The following is a 20,723-nucleotide window of genomic DNA, read 5'->3' on the forward strand; positions in this document are numbered from 1 at the left end:
AATTAAGCAGTGTAGAACTTACTGAAAGAATTATTCACCAAAGCATGATTCACCCAAAATACATAGACCATTGCGTTTCCTTATTGAAAACATCCAATAACCAATAACGATTTATGATATAATCTTAAAACTCCAAATTGGGCATATTTTCATTTTTGTTTTATAACTGTAAATTACATTTTAGCCAAAATGAACACCATTTGGTAGGATAAGAAGCATATTACCTACATGTTATTTGGGGTGAGAATATTGTCATTATAATTGTTTATTTTGCACAAATGGTGTAGTCCTATCAATATACATTCAGTACTGTGCTGACAGGTGCTTTTAAAGAAGGGTATCCAACCAGTCCTTGTGAGGTCAAAGGTTACTTTTCCAGCAAATACATTGTATATAAGGACGTAAGAGAATATGACTAGGGTCACCTAATTCAGATATGGTAAGGAAAATATTGAACACCAACAAAAAGACTGTCTACAGTCCTGGGACAAAGAGTTAACTGTTAGACTAATACAAATGTCTGTGAAACTTTAACCAAAGATCATCGAAAAGAGGAGATCAGAAAAAAAGAAAGAGAAGCCGTAAAAGTGCCAGAAAATAAAGGTAGGCATAACATAACAAACAAAATGATGAAAGTGCAACTTGTAGGACAGCAGATCCTTAGAAGTAGAGAAGAACTGCAATCACATAATTAGACTCCTTCTTTTGGAAACTATAAAAAAGTATGAAAATTATGTTCAAAATATAATCACACAGATAGGAAGGAATCAACATTTGGAGACATTAGAGACAATTCTAGAACAGATCCTGCTGTCCCTAGTGCCTTCAAGAAGGATAGAACCTCCCTCGACATTCAGGATAAAGGAGGAATTCTTTTTCATTTTTTCCTTTGGAGAGTTGTAAGACTAACTGTCCCTTATCATTACAGATAATGATACAGAAATATACAGACATATATACAGGTATATATGTCCTCATTACAGTAAGATACGCTTTCCTGCCTTAGCTTCAGTGAGTCTTCAACTTACAACCAGGAGAAACTAGAAAACTAAAAATCTTGGACACTAAGAGTTGATATCTAAATATTCTATAGTAGCTGTCTGAAATTCCCACCACTATATAAACAGTAACATTTAATAAAAGGCTAACTTTATATACATACAAAGATGAATATTATATTAGAACCACTTGTTTCATGAAGCAAGAAAAAATGCAAGAATGCACGTTGTTAACATTCAGGTGAGAAATAGAAAGTGTCCACTTCACATTTTTATTAATAAGTTTATAAGTATCTAAGTAAGCATAATATAACAATCTAGTTTTTACAAATTAAATTACTTTTAATTAGAATATTATATAGAAAAAGAGCAAAATTTATTAACATGCCAGAGCTTTTGAACTTGCCATTTCTTCTACCTAAAATGATGCTTTTCAAGATATTTCCTTCTCTCCATTCAGAACCAATTTAAATATCACCATCTCAAAAAACACCCCCTAACTACCTTGATAAAGTCCACCCACCCCTTCAGAAACTCTCCACTCCACTGCCTATTTTCTCAACATTCATCAGTACCATATTTATCTTATTTGTTATTTGTATTACTCCCCAAGAAAGTATCTTCTGGTGATTAGAAACACTTGGTATCATGTTCACTGCTATAACCTCAGCACCCAGAAAAATGCTGTATGCATAGTAAATATTTACTAAATATAACTTAAAACAGTTTCTATATTTTATGAATACTAACTCATTTTACAAAGATTAGGAATAAACAATCAAATCATTCACCACAAATATAACTTCCAAGTTAATTTTAGTGAATGTTACAAGCATGCAATCATTATTATCTTTTTTTTTTTTTTTTTTGCGGTACGCAGGGCTCTCACTGCTGTGGCCTCTCCCGTTGCAGAGCACAGGCTCTGGACACGCAGGCTCAGTGGCCATGGCTCACGGGCCCAGCCGCTCTGCAGCATGCGGGATCCTCTCGGACAGGGGCACGAACCCGTGTCCCCTGCATCAGCAGGCGGACTCTCAACCACTGTGCCACCAGGGAAGCCCCATTATTATCATTTTTGTTTGAACTACATTTTTCAAACCACAATAAAATTCTTGTACAAATAAACCATCTTTATAAGCTCTATTCACTTTAAGTTCAAGAATACCATTCACTTTAGTTATTAATGTAATTCAAAAAATAAAAGGGAGAAAACCATAAAAATGATAGAAAAGGAAAGTTAAATACCCAGCATTAAAATATGTGATGATAGGAGATACTATGAAATTTTATTACCATTGATTTCAAAGACTTTCATAACTCATTCATATCTCCAAGATCCATGTGTAATGTACTCATTCTAACTTAAAGCAATAAACTTTATAGTATTCTACCTATGATTGTAAATATTCTATATTAATTTCAATATGGTATAAATTTACACCACAAAATTTTTCAGAATATAAAATATTTTCATTGTATGCTATGTCAACTTAAGGAACCACATGATATGTATGAATATTTATATTCATAATGTTGTAACTGACTTCCAGATTTACCTTATCTAATTTCAAGAGCAATGAAAGAGTCATCAAATTAAGCTAGGTGTCTCTTATGCTACATGAAAAGTTTCAGTGCACTTTACCTAGTTATAATGAACCTAAGCAATAACATTCTTAATAAGAGCAGTTATTATAGGATCAGAAGTATCTCTTCATAATACACTATAATGTAGATATTGTTCATATCTTTTCTCAGGAAGCTTCAAGAGCTCTGAAGCATTAAAAGACTTTCTCAAACTCATACATGAAGTAGATAGTAAAACTGGCTTTTCTACTTTGAATGTCTGACTCCAGGACTTTGCTTGACCTTCCGACCATAAAATATTACCTATCTACACTTCCTGTTCATTGCATTTTATTATACATGAGACAATTTGCACCCAGAAATGAAGATAAACTACTAATAAGACAACTAGTAAATACAGCTGGGAAGACATTGTATGTCTACTGACACCACCAACCAAGTGCATTTTTACTACTATTTTGATAAACTTGTTAAGTACAAATATTTTAACTTATAAACTGTTAAGCAGTCCATACTTTTTCAGGATGATATGAAAACTCCATAAATATCATGAAAGCTTTGGCCTTTCTTCCAGGGAACTTACACTAAATCATACCTAAAATATTTTTATAAAGATTTCAAGATAGGAGAGGGTGTGGAGAAAAGGCAACACTCTTGCACTGCTGGTGGGAATGTGAATTGGTACAGCCACTATGGAGAACAGTATGGAGGTTCCTTAAAAAACTACAAATAGAGCTACCATATGACCCAGCAATCCCACTACTGGGCATATACCCTGAGAAAACCATAACTCAAAAAGAGTCATGTACCACAATGTTCATTGCAGCTCTATTTACAATAGCCAGGGGATGGAAACGACCTAAGTGTCCATCATCGTATGAATGGATAAAGAAGATGTGGCACATATATGCAATGGAATATTACTCAGCCATAAAAAGAAACGAAATTGAGTTATTTGTAGTGAGTTGGATGGACCTAGAGTCTGTCATACAGAGTGAAGTAAGGCAGAAAGAGAAAGACAAATACCATATGCTAAGACATATATATGGAATCTAAGAAAAAAAAATGTCATGAAGAACCTACAGGTAAGACAGGAATAAAGACACAGACCTACTAGAGAATGGACTTGAGGATACGGGGAGAGGGAAGGGTAAGCTGTGACAAAGTGAGAGAGTGGCATGGACATATATACACTACCAAACATAAAATAGATAGCTAGTGGGAAGCAGCTAAATAGCACAGGGAGATCAGCTCTGTGCTTTGTGACCACCTAGAGGGTTGGGATAGGGAGGGTGGGAGGGAGGGAGATGCAAGAGGGAGGAGATATGGGGATATATGTATATGTATAGTTGATTCACTTTGTTATAAAGCAGAAACTAACACACCATTGTAAAGCAATTATACTCCAATAAAGATGTTAAAAAAAAGATTTCAGGATAGTTTTGATCATGAAATGTATACTTTGGGCCCTTTAAGTATGTGGTCATATTTTTAAGACTCATAATTTAGTAGGAAAACATTAAAATATAAGATAAAAACCAATGGCTGAAGACTTGGATCCAAGGCTGAGATGTACTGATGTATTTCTAGATGTGATGGATTGGGGATAAGGGAGAAATTGTTATTGAGTGTATTCTTAATTTATAAAATTATACTTTGTGGAATGTATTATTAATTAAATATACTGTTGGCTAAGTGAGCAACTAAACGGTTATTATAACAATACAGCAAAGAGATATGAAGGTCTTTATAAGAAGAGTGGTTGAAGGACTAGATAGTAAAAGACCAATGTAAGATGTGACTAGTGTATATATGTAAGGATTTGGCATTTTGTCTTACAAGACACAATTACAAATCATAAAGACATTTTTTTTTCTTTGTATGTCTTTTGGAAGCAGTGAAGAGGAATAGAAAAATGGTCTTGGTTTAATTTGAAAAGTAGCTTTTAGAAGGGAGTTATAGTCCTACTTATTGTGTGCTCCCTGTTACGTATTAGGATTATTGATTTCAATTTTAGGGACAATATCAAACAAGAGTTCAATTCACACAGGGCAACTAGAATGGTAGAGCAGTCTGTAAAATGTTACTTTAAAATTGAAGTAATGAGTGTTGTTTATACTGAAGAAAAAATATAGGCTGGACAAAGTTTCCTTTGAATGCTTTTCTTTTAATACTATTACATAGGGGTGAAATAAAGATTAGTACCAAGCAAAACTAAGACAAAATAAAGAGACAATTTACAAACAGATAAATGTTGTCACTTATGGCAAAAGGAAAATCTCTCACAACTGAAACTGTTTGGAAATAAGAGTGGTTTCCATGTGAAGGTCTTCTCAGCACAAGTTCCACAACAGCATAGAGCTAGGACATGTAGCAGGTGTTCAATAATGAGTAAATTCAAAGGTAAGAAAATGAAATAATCAGCCAACAGATAAATTAATTAACTACTACAAATAATCCGAAGATCTTTTTCCTGATAGTGAGCTTAAAAGAAAAGAATACAGAGTGCCTATAGGATTCTGAACAGACTTCTGCACACATTTAGGACACTACATTATTCTACTGATGTTATGAGAAGCACTGCTTCTACCAACACCTGCAAACTGTAAGACGGACTGTCATTTCTACTACATGAAAATGGAACACAGAATCAGCTTCTTAATGTAAAAAGTTTGTATGTATCCATTTTGGGATTCCTGGGGCCAAGCAGTCAATATCAAAACACTCTGCCAACTTGTTGCCTCACACACACAACTTATGAGTATTAACATACAAGCATACAAGGATAGCCTTAGATTTTCAAGTCCCAATTTTTCTTAACGATTCTCCAAAATCCTCCTGCAGCTGTATACGTGGCAGGGCTCCATTCCTGGACCTGCAGTCAAATCCACTTGTCAGCAGTACCACGTCTCCTTGTTCTACTTATCTCTTTTTAATGAATTGTGACCTTGGTAATATTCAACTCCCTATAAGACCCATTTTCCGTCAATTAGAAAATAAAAGTTGGGAGAGGTGGAACAGAGGAGAAGAGTTTCTAAAATTGCCCACAAATATATCGACCAGTTTTTATTAGCGCCTCATCTAAGGAGTTTCTCATGTTAGAAAAGCTACTTTTCTATTACAGGTCACTGAAGCATCTCCCCAAAGTGCAAGCCAAATTAAGGAGGAAAAGCACTGGTAGTTAAATATATTCTGTCTTGGATGTAGAGGAGGAGTGGGACTAGGGGAAACTGATATGGAGTTAGAAGCAAAGCCATAAGTATGGAAACAGAAGTAGCAGCAAAGCTAAAGCTGCCGTGAAGGTAAGAAAGCACAAGTAGTTAAAAGTAGCAAGAGAAACAAATTATCACAGTTCATTGCATGGAAAAAGAAATCTGCTTTCTGTGAATCACTATAGACTTACATTCAATTTGGAAGACGTCAGTGGGCAACATATAACTTAAGTCTATTTTAGCCACCAAACAATTCAGAATTCAAGCAGAAGGGAAAGGATAAAAGAAGATGGATGTGGATAATTTCTTTCCTCATAGATTATACTTATAGTTAAAGGAGAAAATAACATTTAACACTTTCAGCACAATACGTCACCTAGCATATTAGAAATAGTAACTTATTAATAAATTATATAGTTATATATTACTAGTATATCATTTGATATATCTTATCAGTATATTTTTTATTGAGAACTTTTTAATCACATGTTAAAGACTAAAAATTCCTTCCATAATCTTACTGTATGCTTACTTTCTTATATATTAAATTGGTTAAAAATCTACTTTTAGCAAATTGCCTATTTAATACTTTAAAATTTTTCTCACCATGGAGATAAAGATTAGTTTCAAATGGGTTCCTGTTGACATATGTAAAAATACTGGATGAAAGGTAATAAAAACATCAAGTAATTACATTTAGAAAAATGATATAAAATTGTAATTTTAATAAAATGTATATCCCTGATAGTTTATAAAACATCTCTTATTTGTAGAAAGCCACTGTAATGTATGACTGACTATGTATAGAATTCTATAGTGATTATTTTCTAAAATCTGCTTTCAGTTCCATATTTTATATAACAAAACGTTACTTATAAATACTTAAGGATATGTTTGTCCAAACCCACAATCTAAATAAAATTTTCATTCTGGGGTAGAGTTTCCTCAACGCTCTTTCCATAGGGGCTGTTTACCTACATTTTCTTGTAATTTTAGAAGAGTGCAATTTAAAAATATGGTCATTGAAATATAATGCAAGACATATACAAGTGACATATTTATCCTGAAATAAAATTTTATTCCTCCTTGAATATGTTTAAAGCTCGATTTCAATGTAAGACTTCGATAAACAGTTTAGTCTTGGGTAAAATGGAGTGCAATCTCCATGCTTGTGTTTAAATAAAGGGTTGCAGTGATCTCAAAGCAATGCTTCATTTGTCAGCAACAAACCACAAGAAGCATAGATCTGGGGAGACACCAGACATCCATGATAGCGTTATTATTAAATTATTCTGTGACTCTGCTACTGAGTCTGCAATTGAATCTCACTACTTTCTTAGTCTCCATTCTGTCATTTGGTCTCCGTCAGTTTCAGTATTCATCTTTGGGTATAAGGAATTATAAACTCAAGCAGTTTCCTGATATATATTTATTTTTTAAAAATTCTATTAGAACAATTATCCTCTTAACTTTCTAAAATCGCAAAAAAATTTCCAAAATTGGAAGTTTCTTTCTTATTTAAATAAAAGTCTTCCCTATTTACCTATTGAAAGCAAAATTTAACACAGGTCTCAAGTCCAAAGTAGTGAGCTCGAGACACCTCATACATATATGTGTATATATATATATATATATATATATATATATATATATATATATCTGTCTGTCTGTAATAGATATAGAGATAAATATATAGATACAGACAGCACTGTTTAAAAAGTCTTCATTGTAATGAACTAAAATAACTGCAATATTTAAAACTGTAAGCTTATTATTGGTATTCACTATTTGTATTTCAATAGAACTCCCTATTCTAAACTGACCAAAGTTAATTTTAATTATAAAGAAAAATATATTTATTCCCGGTATGATAATAACTTTCTTCACTGTTAATGATTGTATCAGGTACCTCAATTCTAAGCTAAACAGAAAAGACAGACAAATATGATTTGCATACAAAACCATATATATTATTATAATAGTGTATTAATTATTTAGTCATTGGAAGAGTAATATTGTCAGAAATACAAATCTGAATCTTATTTAATGCTATTGTACGAAAAAGGATAACTGAATTGAAACTATATATAAAATGTCACATCATCTAGTTAAACTAGCACGATTAGGGGAGAAGAAAATATATTGTTTCTCTTCTAATAGTTAAACCTATTTCAATCCCTGCTCAGTACATGCATGGTTAATTTATAATGTTCTAATAAGTTATAACATTTACCTGGTGAGTGGGATTAATACAAATATTTATCCTTGACTGTTTTATTAAATTATTATATATATGTTATTAGACATAAAGCAATGCTATTTAATCTTAGTATATTTTTAATATAAAGAAAATTTGGAATTAAGCAAATAATTAACTTACCCAATAATACAAGAAATATAAAATGCCTATTGACTGACCCTCGGCTATGGAAAATGACCAAATAAATAAAATTCCATCATGTAATGTGCTCTCTCTGTATTTTATATAACAAATAAAAAATAATAAAGATCTTATTTTCTGATAATAATAATCTAATTTTTACCTAATATGGTTTGAGATAGCATTATGATACCTACTTTACTTTCCCACCCACCATAAGAGTGGGTAAAGAGATTATAATTTTATGAGGTCAAGACTTTTAGGCATTCAATGGAGAATGATTATTTCTAGTTACAGTTTTAAAAAATGCAAGTCTAATTCTCCCTAATCAAAAAATTATTCAAATCAATCATAACACACAAACTTTAAATTTTTCCAAAATTTAAAAATAGTTTTAATTGCCATTTTATTATTTGTTCATAATATAATATCCATAACTGCCTGACAAAATAGATTCTTAGTGTCTAATGTTACACACCATTGTAACAATTTAAAGGCTATAATTAATTTATACATTGAAATAATTGATTGTGTTATTCCTTTCTATTTTCCATATATATTTTTTGGATACATACACACACATACAGATCTACCTGTAGATACAGATACACAGAAATACATATGGATGCAGATGTATAGATAAATACCTGAAGATATAGATATGTAGATGTTACTTTGTAATTTGACCTGTAAGTTTTCTCCACTGTTTCATCTGTGGCTTAATTACCATTACAGTGAAAAAGAGATTTGAGTTTCTTAGATTTCTGATATATTCTTTGCATTGTGAAGTATTTATAACACAGAAATGTGAATATTTTGAAAAATATTTTGTGCAATTACATTAAATTATTTAAGTAACCTGTTTGGTAGAAAAAAATAGATGATAGAGAAATTACTTGTCTGGGGGAAAACCCCCTTTGAAAACTTTTAGGATTGATGGCCTGGTTTATAAAAGCAGTATGATTTAAATGATATCTTTTATCATAGGAAGTGAACTATTGGTGTTTATTTGCTTAGATTACACATTGTTATGCTATACATTGTTGTCATCCTTATTATACTTCCTTCCTATAAATATTGTCCCTTGTTTTTTATGACTTTCCTAACATCCTGTTTCAAGTAAATATGAAGGAAAAGTCCATTATGCGTTGGATGCTCTATTAATAATACATAAACTGTAGTGAGTTTAGCATATTCCAATATAAATTCTGTCGGGTATATCTATTTCTTACAGTACATTTAGGAACACGTTCATCTTTAAACTCAAAAATCAAATAATAACTTTTAGCCACTGCTATCTCCTTTCTTTGCAATTGTAGGATTAATCTCAAAGAGTGATATGTAGAGCAGGCTTTTTAATTCAACCTTACAAAACAGTCATATGCTGTGGTGTTTCATTGATTAATTAGAAAGACCAAGAATTATCTTGCTCATGAATAGAAATAGAGACTGAGAGCACTCATTCCCCCTGCAATTGATTTATAATTTAGCAAAGTAATGGAATAAGGAAAAAAAAGAGAAAAAAGGAAAACCTTGAATATCACTTAAAGAAAATATTCAGGTCTTCTCCTTTTCCCCACCTTTTCTCTTAAAAATAAATAAATATGTATTATACACACACACACACACACACACACACACACACACACACACACACCACAGCAACAACAATACCTCGTGAGGTTTCCATTTTCTCTTCATAAGCAGTAAGATCCAGTATTAGGACTTTGGTGTTTTGGGAGGTGTTTCTCAGTAGTTCTAATATAAAATGTCTTGGTTAGGCTCCAGAGATCCTGCTTTTATTCAGACACTTTGCATCTTAATGAGGCTATAAGACCATCTCTTAGTAGTGCTAAATTTAGGGATAAGTGCATTAACATATTAGGACTGCTATGAAAATATTTAAGAGTGCTATAAAGACACTCCTCACTGTGCATTCCTTACCATATTTTAATGATGAGGATAATGGTGGTTCCAGGCAGAGGAATTTGAAGTGAATCATAGGAGAAAAAACTTTTTCAGGATGTTTAAAACTATCTAGTAGTCAGTGTTTTCAACTCATCACTGTGTGCGTGTGCGTACATGTGTGCGTGTATACATTCCTAATATGATTCTCATGACTCAACTTTCACACTATGTTTCCACATGATGATATATTTTCACACAACGTTGACAATTTTTCATATATAATTTGACAGCCTTGGTTATGTAATCTGATTTTTCTAAACCTCAGTTTTCCTGTGCAACATCAAAGTTGGAGGTGGTTAAAACCCCATTTCTAAAGTTCTAGAATTTTATGTTAACACCTAAATAAGGTAATGTCATAGACATTAAGAAGCTTTTGGGGATATATTTTAAGACACAACTCATTTTTGAAATATGCAAGATATGCAAGATACGAAGAAAGAAATTGCTTTACCTTAGGAAACGTCTCATGTTCTACAATAAAAATAATCATATGTATAAATTTACATCAGGTAAAAACAAAGCTAATTAAAACCAATGTCCTTTGGTCCCATTTAGCATGTTTTCTTCTAGAAAATTTCATTAAATAGAAAAATTAAGTAAAATGCCTAAGAACCTAAGTAGAGTTTTTATAATAAAATACCTCACCATAAACCAAACTTACTCTACTAATGTTACTATTTGATAATACATATAATAGGATCATATATTATATATATAATTATATATATATATATCCTTGAAGTCAGAAGTATAAATATTTAAAATATCACATTGGACATTCTTAAAGTATCACACTCGGTTTTTTTTAAATGTTAAATTTATTTATACTTTAAATTTACCTTTGAGGGAACAAAATTAGTCTTAAAGAGTATAGCAAACTAATGAAGCATTTGTATTATTGCAGCATTTGTATTAACACTAAGTAATGATCCATTCTAGGCTCTTCACTTTCACAGAGAACAAGTTACAGCCAATGTTTATTTGTGACACACTCACATGTATTTTTTAAATTAACTCTCAACTTAATTTATACTTTCTTGCATACAATATATTGCCATATTACTCACATATTTTGTTATGTAATTTTAAGCACTGTCCAAAGCATTCTGATTAGCTGCACCTATACATTGTGTAAATATTGTATGGAATGCGTGTCTGCCTCAAATCACTAAAAAGAGGTAACCCAGCAGAAAAAAAAATCTCTGATTTTTTTTTTTATTCCCATTTGGTGTATGTACCAAAGAATCGATATTAAACTGGCTAAACTTTGCATGTATGAGGGGCACAGTAAAATACCAAGTGAAATCTTTTCATGCAAGTTAACATTCAGAAGAGCTTCTGATCTGACATACAATTGATCAAGTCAAGCAACGTATCATTTAAAAATGTAATTTCAAAGCCAACTTTGATATTGTGATCTTTTACACGTAGGCAGTGGTACAAGACATTTTTATTTCAATTATGCAAAGGATACAATAATGGTGACATAATTATGTGAACCATTTCACAACTGTTTTTTAAGCTGTCAAATAGTGTAATAAAGGGAAAACTTATTTTTCCATCCTAGAAAATAATATTATCTTATATGACTTGCTTTATTAGTCCTTCCAAATCTTTCTGACTTAAAGTTAGAAAAACTGACACTACCTGCTTCCTCTGAAGCATTTTTCTATTCATGATTTCCAGAATTAGATTTGCTCATATCATGAGCTTTATCTTACATTTTCTCATTTTTCAAAGCAAATACAGAGATGACAGTATTTCAGCATCTCAGCATATATCTATTAAGTGCATACAATTATTTTGTACTCTTTCTTTGTGAAAACTTCAGTTGAATCCATAATATGCTTGATAACAAGACCGCAAATGCATGTTGTTCATGTTATGTCCAAGTTCTTTGCTGCTATGTGCTGGAATAGCATGTTATTTCATTTTCTTTATTTTTCAAAAAAATCTATCATTCAAACCTGTATTAACCGGTTTTGTAGTTCTACACTTGACACAGCATTGTCTAGGTAATGAAGCAGTGTCTGAATCTGAAAATAGGATTTATCCTCTCTTGAATCAGTTAGAGGTTTTTAAATCATACTTTTTTTCCAAGTTAAGAACACTGAGTGATCAAGTTCATTCTTAGCTATGGCTGAAAATAGACGACACTGCTAATTTTACATATAAGTAAAGAGAGCCAAATGAAGATTTCCTCCTTTCATGAAAAGGTTACCACCTTTTGCTGTTATAAAAATCACTTATTTTTTCATGCTACATAGATTTCAAAGACCTTGTGAAAAAATCTTGATTATTAATCTCATAGATATATAACACAATATTAAATTACAACAAATCTCCAGAAAAGACCTCCAGTTTCTCCTCAAATCTATAGTCCATTACATTCTCATCTAAAGTTATTAATACAAATAAATGTGAACTCATCTACTACAGGTGATCACTTTTATGCACTTTTGTTATTTAGAATAGATTCTGAGAACACACACTGTTAACAGTATCTAAATGTAAACACTGTAGAACATTGATAACCTTTTAGTTAAAATTCGACATGCCTTTTTAGAGATTAGCGTGCTTGAAAATACAATTGATGCGAATGGTTATTTTAAGTATGCAAAGTAAAAAAAAAAATGCTCCTTCAAGTCATTACATTTTCCATATCACTTCAAATAAAACACAATTTTGCCTTTGAAACTCTCTCCCTCCTGTGGTTTTCATCCAGAGTCTTTATTACATTAAGATACATTTGCCTGCAATAATGGAGAGCAATTATAGCCAACAGATGTACACATTCAGAATATTGACCTGAGTGAGAACTACAAATATGTGAAGAAACCTCCTTCACCAGGTAAAGTGATCACCATAATCCTGACATCCTATGTCCATCTATATACGTGTTATTTTTACTGTTTATGTATCATTTCATTTTAATATTAAAAATAAAGAAATCATTTCTTATTAAGACATGAAAAAGGTGTCTTTTATTTTTGACAGTTCTGACTCAAATTATGTAAACAAAAGTTATGAGAAAACCAGGAGTCCATTTAAAATTGATATAATAGTATACACAAACACAATTAATATGTGAGTAATTCAAAGCCACCAAAATCAACACAATGTGAAGTTTAGTTTTATTTTTATAATAATGCTCCATATGCAAGTTTGAGCACTATAAAAAGAGCTTTGGTAGGTATCAGTTTTGTAAAAGTAAAATAAGAAGCAAACATTGCAAGCTTTTTCACTGAGCATTTTAATATCTTATTCAAATACTATAAAAACGTTTTCTTACCTGCTTTTAAATGTTGAGAGAGAGAGGGGGAAAGAGAAATATATAGCAACTAGGAGAAAAGCAATATTTGTATTACTACATTACAGAAAAGCAAAAATTAAAGAGCTTATATTGTCAAGCAAAGTAAATAACATTTACCTTGTTTAGCAATGGAATCGAGTTTAGCCCTGCTCAGCGCTGACAATTCTGGTGTTGCTTCTCTCTCATTCCCTCTCCTCTTTTTATAGTATCTTCACAGCTGAATCTCAGTGTGCCTCCCTCTTCCAGCGAGCATCACTTTTAACTCAGACAGGCAGGAAGCTGAAGCCAAAGGAACTCTATCTGATTGGTTTCCATTCAGCGTTTCTGTTTAATAAGAGACGTCCCTCACATAGGAAGATATTGCCACTGATGGCGCTGCAGGGCTCCAGGTTTGGGCTGGGGGAGGAAAGACTCTTTAGGCACAGTGATTTGCAAGCGAATAAAGTAGGAGGGCTCAGAGAAGAGGGCTTTGTCAAAGACCCCTATAAGAGAAAATAACCCAGTGTTTTTCGTCTCCGTTAATCAGCTCTGCTTAATATGTTTGCAATTGGGAGAGAAAGGTCACAGCCTGTCTGTAACCTGTAAATCATCTGTAGAAAATATATATCACATGGAGAGTGCTGTTTCTCAAAAGGAATTTTGTGTATAGTCTCTGAAGAATTCGCAACTACCTATTTCAATTTCAATATCAAAATTCCAAGTTCAAGGAAAAGAAAGAATCCAGATTATATTTATCAATGATCATGAATTTTTATCTCTGAGTTTATCGACTAAATAATCTTTCAAAAACAATAATTTAAAAACATCTAATCATTGATGTCTTAACATGATCTTTTTCAGTGAAGAGAATGATTTCAAGCATAATTTCAAATTTCTGCAACACTTTGCTTTTTACTTGATAATGCAATTGAGGGATTTTCACCTTCCTTGGAAACGTACAAATATAATTGGGACGATAGCAACATCACAAGAACTAGATGGTCCACCTGTTACATTTGCTGTTGTACATTGTACAGCTATTACAGAGGGTAAACCATAACAGAATCAAATCCTGTTACAGAAGAGAAGTCTCTTTAGTACTTCTGGAAATGGCACAATAAGAAAAATATTGATTAGAAGATAAATCCTTCTGAAAAGAAGTTCTAGTAATAGTTGTATGAAATGCACGGTGGGAATATGGCTCACTTTATAACAGTTCGTTAAGTCACAGTAAGTAAATAGCTTAAGTGCCAAAAAAAAATCAATATCCTATTTGATGTTTCAAAGGAAAACTGACAATAGAAATTATAGATAAAATTGCACTTCTGCCCCCCCCACCCCCAATGGTGAAGCTTATCCATGAAGTGTAGATAATAGAGCTGCCTATCTGAGGCATTATTATTATGTGCATTATGGAAATTCATTTCTTAAAAGGGAAAACAAATACTTGGAATATACAGTTTTACATGTCCCCAAATAAAATGTGACACAGCTAATGCATGGTAATATAACTTGTAGTACACAGTTTTTAAATACTTGTGAATTTGAAGTGTAGGAAATGGACCCACACACACACACACAAAAGGGACTTCACTTTGTTCATCTACAAATGAAGGAAGAGAAAGAAGAAATAAAGCAAATTGTTCAGAGCTGGTTAGATCCAAGTGGTTAAGAAAAGCTTAGTGAATTCTTCATGGAGGCTAAGAGTGTTTTCTTGAAGCAAAGACACTTAATATAAAATTCACATTCTCCTTTATATTCATTTCTTCCAGTTCTACTTGTTCCTTTAAATAAACATATTATAGAAGTCTCTGTTAATGCTGAGATAAAGTAATGCATGTAAAGTGGGAAAAAGGAACCAAACAAAATATTTTATCATAGTTTAAGGTAAATATTCACAAATAAAAGTTTGAATCCCTAAAGTTGCATGCATTTCATTTCCCACTGAAACCCAACTGTAGGGAAAGGCTGTTTTGTACGAAATCCACAATCCAACAAAACATTCTATTGCCTGATTTGAAGTTATTTTCACTATTTCTAGATAAAAGGGGAAGGGGGATTTGCCAACTAAAAAGTGGTTACTGTCTTACTATCTCAGGAGTCCTCTGCCTTTCTCTCCTTTGCCTCAGTGACTATGGAGCATTTGAAAACAAGGGGCCTAAACCTTGGAATTATTGAAAATTATTTTCTATCATGTGTATAGCTACTTGTAAGTTTTCAAATGTAAATAGCATTCTACATCATATAAAACAGTTTTTGATACTTAGAATAATGTTTATAAATATTTAGCAAACAGGTATGCATAAAACTATTAATCATCATTATTTACAGTAGTAGGAGTATATTTCCTTTTCTAATGTATTTAGACATGAAAATTAATTTACAGTAAATGTAAAATATTTGAATTATTCTTTTCAAAGTTACTTTAGCTTGAATCAACTTTTCTTAATCATTTGGTACTTTAAAAGTACTACCTTATGGCAAAAACATGTCATGACATTTTTTTCTTTTCTTTTTCTTTGAATATAATGTGTCCCCATACCTGAGGACTCCCTCTGTGTAATACTGTTCAAAACAGCTGACTTATTCCTGTATGATATGGTGATTTATAATAAGAAATATATATATATATATATATTTATTTACTCTTCATCGCGGTTTCTGGCATAGAGCTCCTAAAACCATTGGGATTTCCTAAGAGATAAGATCCATAAAGGTATCTTTTCTTAAGTTAGTGAGGTGACTGTTGGACTGCACCTAAGGATGGGGGCTGAATGCCAGGAGAACTGATGCCGAAAGCTCAGCCTCTGTACACCAGTGCCTAATTGAATCTCTCAGAGACAGAGTTTTGAGTGAAGTAGAAAAGAATAGCTTTATTGCTTTGTCAGGCAAAGTGGGACAGAGCGGGCTTCTGCCCTAGAAAACTGTGTGTTCCAACCCGGGGGAGTTTGGTGAGGAGTTGTATGGTGATGGTTCAAGGGTGGGGTTGCTGATAAGATTAGGGTGTGTGAAAGGCCTCCATTCCTCTAATCTGGTCTCAGATAATCGTCTTGATGAGCTTCTCTGGTTCCATTAATGTAGCCTCAGGTGGTCTTTGGGTCTTTCTCTGGTATGAAGAATGCTGACCTCTTAAAAGAATTTAAAGACATTGTTATATGTATCCCTTGAGGTCAACCAGGACCCTGCCCCAAGGCTGCACTCTTGTTTCCTGGCTGCCCTTCCCTTGTCTTTGCATCCCTTCCCTTCCTGGATTAGCAACTGTTTGAATCTGCCCTTTGGAACTCAGGGAAGATCATTGAGGCTGGAGTCAAGAAAGGGACAGAAAGGCTTCCGTGCTTAGGAGGCTCACAGGGTCCTGCTCAGGTTTAGAACTGACCAAGTGATTAGAGGTTTGGAGCTTTCAGTCCCACTCCCCTGATTTGGGAAGGAGAGAGTGTTGGAGGTTGAATTAATGGCCAATGGCCAATGATTTAATCAATTATACCTATGTAATGAAGCCTCCACAAAAAAAACCAAAAAGACAGGGTTTGGAGAGCATCCAGTTGGTGTACCAGTGGAGATTTGGGGAGAGTGGTGCCCTTGGGTAGAGCATAGAAGCTCCAGGTCTTTCTCCCATACCATGTCCTATGCATCTCTTTCATCTGGTTATTCCTGTTACATCCTTTCATAGTAAACCAGTGATCTAGTAAGTAAAATGTTTCTCTGTGAGTTTTGTGGGCCACTCTAGCAAATTAATCAAATCCAAAATGGGGGTCATGGGAACTTCTGATTTATAGCCAGTTGGGCAGAAGTACAGTAGCATATGTATAGCTGATTCACTTTGTTATAAAGCAGAAACTAACACACCATTGTAAAGCAATTATACTCCAATAAAAATGTTAAAAAAAAAAAAAGTACAGTAGCAACCTAATCTTAAAGCTGAGAAGGCAGTCTTGTAGGACTGAACCCTTTAACTTGTGGAATCTGATGAATTGAGTTAAATTATAGGACACTCATCTGGTGTCCTGAGACTTCTTTGTTGGTGTGAGGACCCACCCACACACATTTAAATTGGTACCAGAACCTATTTACCATGCCACATAGAAGACTTCAATATTTTTTGCATTTTATTATTAAAATACTATTCTATTATACAGTAATTATTTTACAAATTGTTGATAAAGACATTGAAAAAGTTAGTCACAATGCTAGTTTATCTTGCAGTGAAGTGGAAATTTCTTTTAGAAAAAGATGAATTTATGAATAAAATAAACTTTATACTCAAGTTAATTTTTAAGCATACAATTTGTCCTGCAGTGTTTAAGGAGGACCATAAAGACATGGATGTTGCACTGGGACAACTGTGAGACAAAAGCTTCCTGTGCTGTGACACCACACATGGGACTACCCTGGAATTTAAGACCACTAGCTGGATTTAAGACCACTAGCTGGGAAAGAATTGCTCACTCTTTCCCAGCTAAAACGGAAATGCTTTGCACAAGAGCTTTTGCATACCACTATCATGAATATCCCCTACCAGACCTCAGCGCCAAGGATTTGCTCCTGCAATGAAGATTAAACTATACTTAGGAATGGAGCAAAAATTATAAATTATTCTTTTTCCTCTATAGTAATCCCATCATTGCTCACATTCTTACTTACATCAGGCCCTCTCCAGAGTTGAAGCTTCTCCAGTCATCTATCATCACCTTGATTCTTATCACTCTATAACTTGAGGTATCCCCAAATCTCATCAGCGTTCCCTCATTCCAAATATGCCCACTGGCAAATTTGTTTAACATTAGGAAACCCTTTGTATCCTCAGCCTTCTCTTTGAACATTTCCTTCAGTTCCCTGCTTTAACTCAAGGCTGGCTACTGTCTGAAGATTCTTTTCCATTTCATGTTTCTCACTTGAGAGATGGTGTTATTCCCATAGCCTGGAGTACCACAGGCCTGGAGTTAGGATAAATGATCTCCTTGCTTGTCTTTGCTAGGTCATTTTTCCTCACTCCTTTATCCATGCTTGACATAGATTTTATCATACCTATGTTTAGTTAATCCATGACAAAGGAGGCAAGAATATACAATGGAGAAAAGACTGTCTTTTCAACAATTGTCATCATTTTTAATAAATTCAGCAACCACTTAGTTGATCTACACAACACACTGACTCCTTGCTTTGATTTTCCTATTCTGACGTCTCCTTTCAAGTCATTCTCTCTGGGATCTTACACCAGCAATTCTATCACCACTTCAGGACCTCTCCCCCATTGACCTCACATCTTCTTTCAGTGTTTGTCACACCTCTGTGATTCTAACTTCTCCGCTCACTCAGGTTTGATCCCAGGGCCCATTATCAAAATGACTCCCTTGCATACTCTCTTGTTCTACTCTTGATTCACAACTGCACACACACTGCTTCCTCTAGAGAGCAATACTTTTGGAAAGAATGGTGAAAAAAAGATAAAAGAGAAAGGGCTTTATATCATGTTTGTGGCAATGAAATATGAACCATGGACAGACTCTGGGATCATGAAATGATCCACACACAAAATAATGCAGCAGAAGTAGAATTTTGGAGTCAATATTCTTAGTTGCTCTTTGTTTTTTCATCATAGTTCAAAGCACTTCAACATTTTCCAGTCTTTATATAGATGATGAAAATTTAGGAAGTTCTCAGAATCCTTGAAATCTTTCTTTGGATATTCATAAACCATGCAGAAGATGGATGGCTTATACAAGTCCTCTGTTATTTTTTAAAATTCTGCTTATAGTTATAATTGTCACCTGAATACCACTGTTATTATTATTGCAACTGCTACTGCTATCAATAGTAATAATAATACAACTAATTATAATAATAGCAATGACTTTAACTTATTGTATATTTGCATAAATAACTACAAGCATTTTACATATGTCTCTACAAGATGGATTTTGTTTTCACTTGATATAGTATAAGGATACTGATGATCAGTGAAGTTGTTTTGTCAAAATTTACTTAGCTAGGCAGTTGACAGAACCAGGAGTAGAAACCAGTCCTATTTAAATTTAATGCCCATTCTGTTAAGCACTATACAGCCTCTTCAACTGCCTATTGGCAACAAAGCACATCACAACTCCAGGCACTGCTGGCCAAAGGTAGCTGGAATATTGTGTATCCCCTGGAGAGATTTCTCATCCACAAAGTTTCTATAAAGTAAAGAATTATACCTAACATGTTTATTCTTACTAAAGAGATTTTTTATATGATATAGAACATAAGAAATGTGTATCTAGATTTAGAATAAGTTCTAGTAAGGAATTAGGTTAGAAGGACATATCAATTAATAAATGATTGGTAAGTATTAAACATATGTTAAAGCTTTTTCTTTCTGGCTCATGAGTAAATCTTTGGAAATACTTACAAATGCTTGTCCAGATTATGTTAGTCAGATAAGTATTCTAAAAATAATATAACAAAAATTCCACTGACACCTACATTAAAGATATATTTTAAAAAACCCTAGAGTTTTACTCATCTTTGTATCCTTTTAGCACATGAAAGAAAACCAGAGTAGTTAGCCAGTAAATGGTATTTTATGCACTTTATATGTTTCAAACAAAAGAAAATTTAATAAAAAGAGTATCATTTATTTTCTTTTTTAATTAAAATGATGTTATTATATGCTGGTACATAAACACTATATGCTTATCCTAAAAGTCAAACAGAGAGTAAAACCACTTGATAGCACTCAAATATAAGAAAATTTCTATTGCTATTATTTACCATGTAAATTAAATCACTCACACAATTAATTTTAAATAAATGGGATTATATCCTGTATATTATTTTTATCATGGAAACTTTAAAACTTTTAACACTTCTTCTTTTTCCTTTATTTTTCCTCCTTTCTGTCCCTCTTTTCTTTTACTACCCCTTCTTTCAGTGTAGGTACTGACATTAACAGCCTCTTACACAATTTTTTGTACCTTATGTAATCAAATTTAAAAATCTATTCATCTTTTAATCTGTGTATCTTTGTATCTATGCATCTATGTCTCTGTGTCTCTGTCACCTATGTATATCTATTGATCTCTCTACCTATATTGCTTATATGTACCCTTAGTGTTTTAATTAAAAATAAACAGCACATTTCATTACCTTCTCTGAATCCTGCTTTTCTATCTAATATATTGTGAACATCTCTACAAGCCAATTGATAAATGTATTGTTTCAAAGGCTGCTAAACATGTTATTTTATGTAATATTTATGGACATTTTCTTTTTTTAAAGTTTGTATCAGCTTTTTCAAATGAAATTTTAGG

General features: G+C 32.9%; 1 protein-coding gene across 1 annotated transcript in view; it reads right to left on the minus strand.

The window, feature by feature from the left end:
• CDH9 (cadherin 9) overlaps nucleotides 1-13,680 on the minus strand; it is a 119,033-nt gene extending 105,353 nt beyond the window's left edge. Inside the window, exon 1 of the mRNA XM_029217255.1 lies at nucleotides 13,573-13,680. The gene's annotated coding sequence lies outside the window, so the exon portion shown is untranslated. The remainder of the gene's footprint in view (nucleotides 1-13,572) is intronic.
• Between the last annotated feature and the right edge of the window lie 7,043 nt (nucleotides 13,681-20,723).

Source organism: Monodon monoceros, unplaced genomic scaffold (genome assembly GCF_005190385.1).
Source record: "Monodon monoceros isolate NGI ecotype Baffin Bay Population unplaced genomic scaffold, NGI_Narwhal_1 Super_Scaffold_12, whole genome shotgun sequence".
NCBI classification, from domain to species: domain Eukaryota; kingdom Metazoa; phylum Chordata; class Mammalia; order Artiodactyla; family Monodontidae; genus Monodon; species Monodon monoceros.